This window comes from Hemitrygon akajei, chromosome 7 (genome assembly GCF_048418815.1).
Source record: "Hemitrygon akajei chromosome 7, sHemAka1.3, whole genome shotgun sequence".
NCBI classification, from domain to species: domain Eukaryota; kingdom Metazoa; phylum Chordata; class Chondrichthyes; order Myliobatiformes; family Dasyatidae; genus Hemitrygon; species Hemitrygon akajei.
The window spans coordinates 132,150,200-132,161,450 of record NC_133130.1 but is presented as its reverse complement, the minus strand read 5'-3'; positions in this window follow the sequence as shown (position 1 = coordinate 132,161,450).

The following is an 11,251-nucleotide window of genomic DNA, read 5'->3' as shown; positions in this document are numbered from 1 at the left end:
GAACCACTTTCTGGCCTCCTAACATTCACGTTTCTCTACCCCACGGGCTTCTGCTAACCTCTCACCTTGTAGATTGTAAGCTCACACAAAATTAGACAGATGAGTTCAAGCACAACAGCAGCGAGTCAAGCCCGTGATCTCATGCCACAGGCAAAATTTAAATGTCAAGATGTCTTGTGAAACGTGTATTAAACCTTTAGTTAGACAGTGATTGTGGTCAATGGCTGTGGGGCATTGCAGGAAGGACTGCAGAAGATAAAAGATTTTACTACGATAATGTGTATGGGAAGATCACAGTGGAGAGGCAAGTGAAAGGGAAAAAAGAGGGAGAGCAAAAGAGAAAGGGAGAAAGAAGCAGGGGAGAGAGTGAAAGAGAAAAGGAGATTGATAGCGAAAGGCAGAGAAAGAGAGAGAGCGAGAGAATGAAAGGTACAGGAGAAAGAATAAACTCGAGATTCAGCTGATGCTGGAAATCCAGATTAATCCAAAGTATTTCCAGTAAAATCTTCTGGAATGATAGTAGCGCGTGCAAGCACAGCAGCCTCTCAGGGGCCAACCAAAGGTGCTTTCCTCTTTGTAAAGTTTGTTTTTTATGATCCAAAGTCAATTCAACTCCAAGAACATTAGGTACTGCAGGGCTACTCCATCAGTGAGCTGCTCGTTGATCAGAGTGACTGGAATGGTGTCGGCCGGAATGTTGGAGAGGGAGCCAGATGAGGTGTTGGAAAAGGAGACGATCGGGTTATCAGAGGAGGCGGTCAGGATATTGGAGAACTCACCTGGCTGCTGTCTGCTACTCGGAAACATTGAAGTTGGTGCAGTATAACAGTGGGGGATTGTCTCCGACATTTCACCTGTGATCACAAGACTCTGTTGGACATTGATAAGTAAGTTGCCCAAACCTGCTACCCTTATCTAGTGATGGGACAGGTGACATGGGAGCTGTGTAGCCTTGGTTGTAGCAGGGACTGGGCCTCAAGCCTCGGGCTTGCCTGCTACTGCAGACCAAGTCAGCATGGTGGCTGTGCTCGGCTGGGGCCTGGCCCCTCTCATCAGTGCTGCCCTCCTGTGTTCACACAGTGAAATGACAGGCTGGATCGCACTGCCGTCAGACTTACCATCAATTGGCGGACAATGTTGCCCAGGGTATTGGACTAAATATATATTTTTTCTGAGTGAATGTGCTGCTTTGCTCGCTACTTTGAATGCTACTCACTATCCTGAATGTTTTGCATCTTGGTCCCGGAGGAATGCTGTTTCATTCAGTTGTATCTATGTATGGTTAAAAAATAATTTGATTTGATTTGATAACCAACACAAAATGCCGGAGGAACTCAGCACATCAGGCAGCATCTATAGAAATGAATAAACAGTCGATGTTTTGGCCTGAGACCCTTCAAGACTGAAAAGGAAGGGGGGCAGAAGCCCGAATGTTGGGGGAAGGGATCGAGTATACACTGGCAGGTGATAGGTAAGGCATCCACCCCAACCATCCCCACCCCCCGACACAACCCAAGCCCAATTCAACCCTACTGTACCCCTGTACGTACCTGTAACGGTTTAAACGAACCAGCAGCAATAGGCCACACCTGGAATCTGGTTTTGATGTTAAAGCCACTATCTTTATTAGTATCTACTTAATATAACAACTTAAACAAGAATAATCAAAAGTTAATTGGGGAAGGGCAAATTATGATGCTATAAGGCTGGAACGTGTGGGTGTGAATTGGAATGACGTTCTTGCAGGGAAATGTACTATGGACATGTGGTCGATGTTTAAGGATCTCTTGCAGGATGTTAGGGATAAATTTGTCCTGGTGAGGAAGATAAAGAATGGTAGGGTGAAGGAACCATGGGTGACAAGTGAGGTGGATAATCTAGTCAGGTGGAAGAAGGCAGCATACATGAGGTTTAGGAAGCAAGGATCAGATGGGTCTATTGAGGAATATAGGGTAGCAAGAAAGGAGCTTAAGAAGGGGCTGAGAAGAGCAAGAAGGGGGCATGAGAAGGCCTTGGCGAGTAGGGTAAAGGAAAACCCCAAGGCATTCTTCAATTATGTGAAGAACAAAAGGATGACAGGAGTGAAGGTAGGACCGATTAGAGATAAAAGTGGGAAGATGTGCCTGGAGGCTGTGGAAATGAGCGAGGTCCTCAATGAATACTTCTCTTCGGTATTCATCACTGAGAGGGAACTTGATGATGGTGAGGACAATATGAGTGAGGTTGATGTTCTGGAGCATGTTGATATTAAGGGAGAGGAGGTATTGGAGTTGTTAAAATACATTAGGACGGATAAGTCCCCGGGGCCTGACGGAATATTCCCCAGGCTGCTCCATGAGGCAAGGGAAGAGATTGCTGAGCCTCTGGCTAGGATCTTTATGTCCTCGTTGTCCACGGGAATGGTACTGGAGGATTGGAGGGAGGCGAATGTTGTCCCCTTGTTCAAAAAAGGTAGTAGGGATAGTCCAGGTAATTATAGACCAGTGAGCCTTACGTCTGTGGTGGGAAAGCTGTTGGAAAAGATTCTTAGAGATAGGATCTATGGGCATTTAGAGAATCATGGTCTGATCAGGGACAATCAGCATGGCTTTGTGAAGGGCAGATTGTGTCTAACAAGCCTGATAGAGTTTTTTGAGGAGGTGACCAGGCATATAGATGAGGGTAGTGCAGTGGATGTGATCTACATGGATTTTAGTAAGGCATTTGACAAGGTTCCACATGGTAGGCTTATTCAGAAAGTCAGAAGGCATGGGATCCAGGGAAGTTTGGCCAGGTGGATTCAGAATTGGCTTGCCTGCAGAAGGCAGAGGGTCGTGGTGGAGGGAGTACATTCAGATTGGAGGGTTGTGACTAGTGGTGTCCCACAAGGATCTGTTCTGGGACCTCTACTTTTTGTGATTTTTATTAACGACCTGGATGTGGGGTTAGAAGGGTGGGTTGGCAAGTTTGCAGACGACACAAAGGTTGGTGGTGTTGTAGATAGAGGATTGTCAAAGATTGCAGAGAGACATTGATAGGATGCAGAAGTGGGCTGAGAAGTGGCAGATGGAGTTCAACCCGGAGAAGTGTGAGGTGGTACACTTTGGAAGGACAAACTCCAAGGCAGAGTATAAAGTAAATGGCAGGATACTTGGTAGTGTGGAGGAGCAGAGGGATCTGGGGGTACATGTCCACAGATCCCTGAAAGTTGCCTCACAGGTAGATAGGGTAGTTAAGAAAGCTTATGGGGTGTTAGCTTTCTTAAGTCGAGGGATAGAGTTTAAGAGACGCGATGTAATGATGCACCTCTATAAAACTCTAGTTAGACCACATTTGGAGTACTGTGTCCAGTTCTGGTCGCCTCAGTATAGAAAGGATGTGGAAGCATTGGAAAGGGTACAGAGGAGATTTTCCAGGATGCTGCCTGGTTTAGAGAGTATGGATTATGATCAGAGATTAAGGGAGCTAGGGCTTTACTCTTTGGAGAGAAGGAGGATGAGAGGAGACATGATAGAGGTGTACAAGATATTAAGAGGAATAGACAGAGTGGACAGCCAGTGCCTCTTTCCCAGGGCACTACTGCTCAGTACAAGAGGACATAGCTTTAAGGTAATGGGAGGGAAGTTCAAGGGGGATATTAGAGGAAGGTTTTTCACTCAGAGAGTGGTTGGTGCGTGGAATGCGCTGCCTGAGTCAGTAGTGGAGGCAGATACACTAGTGAAGTTTAAGAGACTACTAGACAGGTATGTGGAGGAATTTAAGGTGGGGGGTTATATGGGAGGCAGGGTTTGAGGGTCGGCATAACATTGTGGGCCGAAGGGTCTGTACTGTGCTGTACTATTCTATGTTCTATGTTTAACAGTGTTGTGAGTATACATATGTGTAAATATAACTCCAAACTATTGAGCTCGGGGGCACCAGGCTTAAAATCTTGAGATGGTGAGGGATGAAAGTTCAGTTCATTCACAGATTAAATAATGTGAGAGAGATATTTGTAATCCAAGGTGGATGTCGAGAGAAGGAATTTATGTCGTATTCCACCGGTTCCACGGTGGTAAGACAGGATAACAATCGCCGCAGGTTTTATCTGTCATCGTTCCAAATCCACTTACGAATTATCACCAGTAGTAGCTTTTCACAGGGGTACCGTCTTCAAAGGGAACTACGTCCCAGGCAAGGGTTAACACACATCGGTAGATTCCTCAAGGTGACAGCCACTTATCAATGAGCTGGGTCGATGCTCAACACACCCTTGTGGGCACTCGAAAGTTCCAACCAGTGACCTCTTAGTCACTGGCTTCCTTCCATTGTCCGACTCCAGCTGTGACTGACTGTGTATGAGTGAGTGTCCTTGCTTAAATCAAAACAAGCTGCAGAGTCAAATAGTTCTGCCCCTCTCTCTCCCTTAGTGAGAATTAAACAGGAGCCAAGAAAGTCGGTGGCTGATGTCACTCAGGCACTCTCTCTTAAAAATAACAGTCCACGGCAAGATAAACCTAGGGGCTCATCACACCCCTACCTCACCCTAAACCGTCCCCTTTTCAACCCCACCTATATCCATCGAGCACACAGATGCTGCAAATCCAGAACAACACGCAAAATGCCGGAAGAATTCAGCACGTCAAGCAGCATCTATAGAGGAATAAACAGTCAACATTTCAGCCCGAGGCCCTTCATGAGTACTGATAAAGGGTCTCAACCTGAATCGGCGACTATTTATTTTGTGTGTTGTCCCGATTCAAGATTGTTTAATGTGTAATTTCCAGTACACATGTATAAATGAGAATGAAATAATTGTTACTCCAAATCCAATGCAGCATAAAAAAACAGTGAGATAAAGAGCATAATAATAATAAAAAAACACTAACTGTAAATACAAAAGATAGCTTATATACATTGATTGTCCATAAAGTGACGCTCGGCACAGGAGTGTCTGTACAGAAGGTGACTGACAGGAAATGATAACGTATTGGTGGTGGGGGTTGTGGAGGGGTGGGTTAGTGGGTGGAGGTGTTGATCAGCCTCACTGCTTGGGGAAAGTGACTGTTTTTGAGTCTGGTGGTCCTGGTGTGGATGGAATGTAGCCTCCTCCCTGATGGGAGTGGGACAAACAGTCCATAAGCCGGGTGGGTGGGATCCTTCACGATGTTACTGGCCCTTTTCCGGCACCTTTCTGTATCTATGCCCTTGATGATGGGTAGGCTGCTGCCGGTGATGCGTTGGTCGGTTTTGACTTCCCGTTGTAGAGCCGTTCTGTCCGCCGCTGTGTACCAGGCCGTGATGTGAATCGCGATTAACGACACCCAGTTTATTACCGGCTCAGGAACAGTCTCGTATCATCATGTTGTGTCTGTCTGGCGATTCCCTGGATGCCCTGCCTTTAGCCACTTTAATCAGGGATCCCACTGACCGCCGGTGTCCGAATAACTGACCGCTCGTTTCCACTCTTGAAGAGTTTTCCAGTGCTGGGGGACCCGCAGAGTTTTGGGGGTTTACAACCACTGAGTCCACGGCCTCTGCAGTCACCTGAGCCGGGACGACGGACATTAGATTGGGGGGGAGGGGTTTGTGGGGTTGCTGGTCGGTCTTTAGACCCATGGATACCCTGGATGTTGTTTACCAGAGGGGAGATTGTTTGAAAATCCTCCCTCCCTGCTCCAATGATGTTTGGAGAGTTTTAACTGTCTTCTACTGAAGACCAATCCAAAAATTCGTTAAACCTCTATTTCTCGCATGTCGTTCTTCAGTCAAAGGTTTTGAGCCTTTTCCTTCTATCAGACGCCAACCTGAGCTCAGAGAGGTGTCTGTGGATTCACTGCCGTGTTTCCCTCAATTGTGACTCCACTGGATGTGAGCAAACCCTGAGACGGTAACGGGCGCTACAGAAAGGCAGGCGTGAGGCAGAGAAACCGCTCCAGCTGCAGTGGTGGCAGATGGTCAGCAGGGGGCAGCACAGACCACAGGGTGACTGAGGCTCTCCTACCTGAGGCTTCCTCACCCTCACCTCTCATCCTCCCCCTTACCGTTGTTTTTTATTGATAGCAATGCAACATGGTAACAGTCCCAATGAGCCCCTATGGGCCAATTGCACCCATGTGACCAATTCATCTACTAACCCGTAAATCTTTGTGGGAGGAAACCAGAGCACCTGGAGGAAACCCACACGGTCACAGGAAGAACTTACAAATTCCTTACAGTGGCAGGAATTGAACCTGGGTCGCTGGTACTCTAAAGCATTGTACTAACCACATCACTACCATGCCGCCCCTCTGTGCAGTAAGGTGTGTGTTTTGGTACAGGACAGGTACTGCTGTGGGTGCAGCTCCGTCCAAACCTTGTCACAGAGACCCATCCCCAAACTCACGCGTACACCATGTGGAGAATGGACTTCCATCGTTCCAGATTCCCTCTGCTTGGTAAAACTGAACACTGTTTCTGGCTGAAGCTCACAGAATTTCCCAGCCCAAGAGATTGTTATGCCCATCGAACCTGTGAAAGAGCTGTTTAATCAGACCCAGTCGTGCTCTCCCCAGGCTCCTGCGGAATTTCTCTGTTCAATCTGCTTCCATCTCAGATCAACAATTCACCTCTCTTCCCCTACCCCCGGCACACTGTATCCACTGGGAAATCCTGTAAACACCCATCCAGGTGATACTCTACACCTCCCCAAGCAGTAAGGCTGATCACCTGCACCCAGTAACCCACTCCATCACAACCCCAACCACCACTACTTTATCATTTCCTGTCAGTCACCTTAGGTACAGACACTCAAAGCTCAAAGTAAATTTATTATCAATGTCTCCATATACAACCCTGAGGTTCATTTTCTTGTGGGCATACTCAGTAATTCCAAAACCCATAACAGAATCAATTGAAAGACCAGTGATGGACAACCAGTGTGCAAAAGACAACAAGCCACAAATACAGAAAGAAAGAAAAATGAAATTGTTATGACCTCGGCCCCCTCCTTTGTGAGAATCACAAGAGCCCTAGTCAAGGGGGGGTCAACTGACCCAAGAGGGGGAGAGACGTGCTGAAGAGACACAGGAAATGGGAGAGAGAGAGAGGGAGACGTGCGGAAGACCAAGTTCTCCCAAGAAGCAGAATAAAGGCGACATTGACTATTGTCTCATGGAGACCACGTGAAAAGCCCTCGGGCAAAGTGGGCTGGTTGAGAGAGAGATCGCATCACCTGCAACCTGATTGACACCTGCGATCCCGTGAAGAAGTTTAAAGGAGGGTCTGAGGGGGGGACAACCCTCAGACGCACCAAGGAGACACCAAGGAAGCACGATACCGATTCCCGTGGGAGTGGGAAGCCATTTTGAAGGAAGCCACGTGCGTTAGATTCCAAATTTTGAATCTGTGGCTGGAACCAACGGAAGACCGCTTTTAACTAACAACGGGGAAGCCTGCTCCCCTGATTCCAAGGATTTGCTCTGTAAAGACAACGGGCAAGTGTTTATCTTTTCTAAACCATCTCTCTCTCTCCACAACGTGAAACCCCAGCAGTTCCCAAAAGGGAAAAGCCTGCAGACTTCTGAGTGACTCTTTATATTTCAATTGGACTCAGTATTATCCCCTAGACAACTATAGAGCTTATTTCTGATTGATTATTATTACACCGGTGTTTTAGATTGAGTTTTGACGATGTATATGATCTGAATGTTTTGTATTAACCATACGTTTGTGCCCCTTTTTGAATAAAACATTTGAAAATAGTAGCATCCGACTCAGCTGATCCCGCTAACTTTGCTGGTAAGTTACCTGGTTACGAGGTTACGTAACAAAATAAAAATAGTAACTAAATAAGCAATAAATATCAAGAAGATAAGATTACAAGTCCTTGAAAGTGAGTCCATAGGTCATGGAAACATTTCAGTGATGGGGCAAGTGAAGTTGAGTGAAGGTATCGCCTTTGGTTCAAGACTGTTTCTGAACCTGGTGGTGTGAATCCTAAGGCTCCTGTACCTTCTTCCTGTTGTTTAAGGGGTAATAACTGTTTCTGAACCTGGTGGTGTGAATCCTGAGGCTCCTGTACCTTCTTCCTGATGTTTAAGGGGTAATAACTGTTTCTGAACCTGGTGGTGTGAATCCTGAGGCTCCTGTACCTTCTTCCTGATGTTTAAGGGGTAATAACTGTTTCTGAGCCTGGTGGTGTAGGTCCTGAGGCTCCTGTACCTCCTTCCTGATGGCAGCAGCAAGAAGTGAGCATATAATGGGGGAGACTAGGATCAGAAGGTACAGCCTCAGAAAAGAAGGATGTTACTTTATAACAGAGTTAAAGAGGAATTTCTTTAGCCAGAGGGTGGTAATTCTTGGCTGTGGAGGCCAAGACATTGGGTATGTTTCAAGCGGAGGTTGATGGGTTCTAGATTAGTCAGGGTGTCAAAGGTTATGGGGAGAAGGCAGGAGAATGGGGTTGAAAGGGATAATAAATCAGCCTTGATGGAATGTTAGAGCAGACTCGATGGGCCAAATGGCCTAACTCTGTTTCTATGTCTCTTGGTCAAAGTGCAACACCTCACCCCTATCTGTGTTATATCCCATCTGCCATTCTTCAGCCAATTCCTCTTGCTGCTCCAGGTCCCACTACAAGCTTCGATAGACTCCCTCACTGTCCACTACACCCCAATCTTGGTGACATCTGCAAATTTCCTGGTTGAGATGACATCGATGATAACCAGCATTGATCGGTGCGGCACAGCATGCTGGATATAGTCAGTGTGTCAGGCGACAGCTCTGCAAAGTGAAACAGAGCTCCAGCTCTTCCAGAACACTCCTCGGACTCAAGATCCAGTTATCGGGAAAGGTGGGCCAGACTGGGGCTTGATTCCAGACTGAGATGTGATCTTATGTGATCAAACAGGCATAGACATGGTATTTACCCCAGGGCTGGGGGGAAATAAAGAACTAGAGGACATAAGGTGAGGAGAATGATTTAATATAAATTTGAGGGTCAATATTTTATACAGGGTGGTACATACGTGGAATGAGCTGCCAGACAAAATGGTTGAGGCAGGTACAATATCAACTTTTAAAAGACAGTTGGACTGGTACATGGATTGGAAAGGTTTACAAAGTAATGGGCCAAATCTTCTCAAAGGGACAATGTAGGAGGGGAATCTTGGGTAGCATAGACCAGTTGGGCCAAATGGCCTGTGTCTGCACTGTATAACTCTTTGATCGATGACGGATTCACCATCAGTCCGTCAGTTTGTTCTGCTGCTCTTCTCCCATCCGTGTGGGAAATGGAACAGCCTGATCCCTGTCACCGAGGGAGGAGGCATCCGTGACAAAGGCAGGTCAAAGGTCAGGGATGTTTTGGGAGGATAGATGGAATCCTTTAGGAAGCAAGATACACGAGATCAACAGGGTCACCATGGAAACCAGGTGACTGGACCCTCACTGACAGACGTGTTCACCTCGTGGGGCAGTCGGAGTGTTCAGGGCAGGATCCCAGGAGTAGGACGGTGGTCACAGGAAGCTATCAGGCGTGTGACTGTGCTCACTATGTGATGAACCATCAATAACTCTCGGAGACGTGAGGCGAGAGATACACTTTTATTAGCTGGAAGAGAGCACTATCAGCAGCAAGAGACCACCACACAACATCCTGGAGACTGAGGGAGGAGCTGTGCCTCCAATCGCCTTTATACCGGGGTCTGTGGGAGGAGCCACAGGAGCAGTCAGCAGGGGTCAGTGGGAGGAGCCACAGGAGCAGTCAGCAGGGGGTCTGTGGGAGGAGCCACAGGAGCAGTCAGCAGGGGGTCTGTGGGAGGAGCCACAGGAGCAGTCAGCAGGGGGTCAGTGGGAGGGGCCACAGGAGCAGTCAGCAGGGGTCTGTGCGAGGAGCCACAGGAGCAGTCAGCAGGGTCTGTGGGAGGAGCCACAGGAGCAGTCAGCAGGGGGTCTGTGGGAGGAGCCACAGGAGCAGTCAGCAGGGGGTCTGTGGGAGGAGCCACAGGAGCAGTCAGCAGGGGTCTGTGGGAGGAGCCACAGGAGCAGTCAGCAGGGGGGTCTGTGGGAGGAGCCACAGGAGCAGTCAGCAGGGGTCTGTGGGAGGAGCCACAGGAGCAGTCAGCAGGGGGTCTGTGGGAGGAGCCACAGGAGCAGTCAGCAGGGGGGTCTGTGGGAGGAGCCACAGGAGCAGTCAGCAGGGGTCTGTGGGAGGAGCCACAGGAGCTGTCAGCGGGGGTCTGTGGGAGGAGCCACAGGAGCTGTCAGCGGGGGGGGGGGTCTGTGGGAGGAGCCACAGGAGCAGTCAGCGGGGGTCTGTGGGAGGAGCCACAGAAGCAGTCAGCAGGGGGTCTGTGGGAGGAGCCACAGGAGCAGTCAGCGGGGGGGGGTCTGTGGGAGGAGCCACAGGAGCAGTCAGCGGGGGGTCTGTGGGAGGAGCCACAGGAGCAGGGGGTCTGTGGGAGGAGCCACAGGAGCAGTCAGCAGGGGGTCTGTGGGAGGAGCCACAGGAGCAGTCAGCAGGGGTCTGTGGGAGGAGCCACAGGAGCAGTCAGCAGGGGGGTCTGTGGGAGGAGCCACAGGAGCAGTCAGCAGGGGTCTGTGGGAGGAGCCACAGGAGCAGTCAGCAGGGGGTCTGTGGGAGGAGCCACAGGAGCAGTCAGCGGGGGGGGGTCTGTGGGAGGAGCCACAGGAGCAGTCAGCGGGGGGTCTGTGGGAGGAGCCACAGGAGCAGGGGGTCTGTGGGAGGAGCCACAGGAGCAGTCAGCAGGGGGTCTGTGGGAGGAGCCACAGGAGCAGTCAGCAGGGGTCTGTGGGAGGAGCCACAGGAGCAGTCAGCAGGGGGGTCTGTGGGAGGAGCCACAGGAGCAGTCAGCAGGGGTCTGTGGGAGGAGCCACAGGAGCAGTCAGCAGGGGGTCTGTGGGAGGAGCCACAGGAGCAGTCAGCAGGGGGGTCTGTGGGAGGAGCCACAGGAGCAGTCAGCAGGGGTCTGTGGGAGGAGCCACAGGAGCTGTCAGCGGGGGTCTGTGGGAGGAGCCACAGGAGCTGTCAGCGGGGGGGGGGTCTGTGGGAGGAGCCACAGGAGCAGTCAGCGGGGGTCTGTGGGAGGAGCCACAGAAGCAGTCAGCAGGGGGTCTGTGGGAGGAGCCACAGGAGCAGTCAGCGGGGGGGGGGTCTGTGGGAGGAGCCACAGGAGCAGTCAGCGGGGGGGGGTCTGTGGGAGGAGCCACAGGAGCTGTCAGCAGGGGGTCTGTGGGAGGAGCCACAGAAGCAGTCAGCGGGTGGTCAGTGGGAGGAGCCACAGGAGCTGTC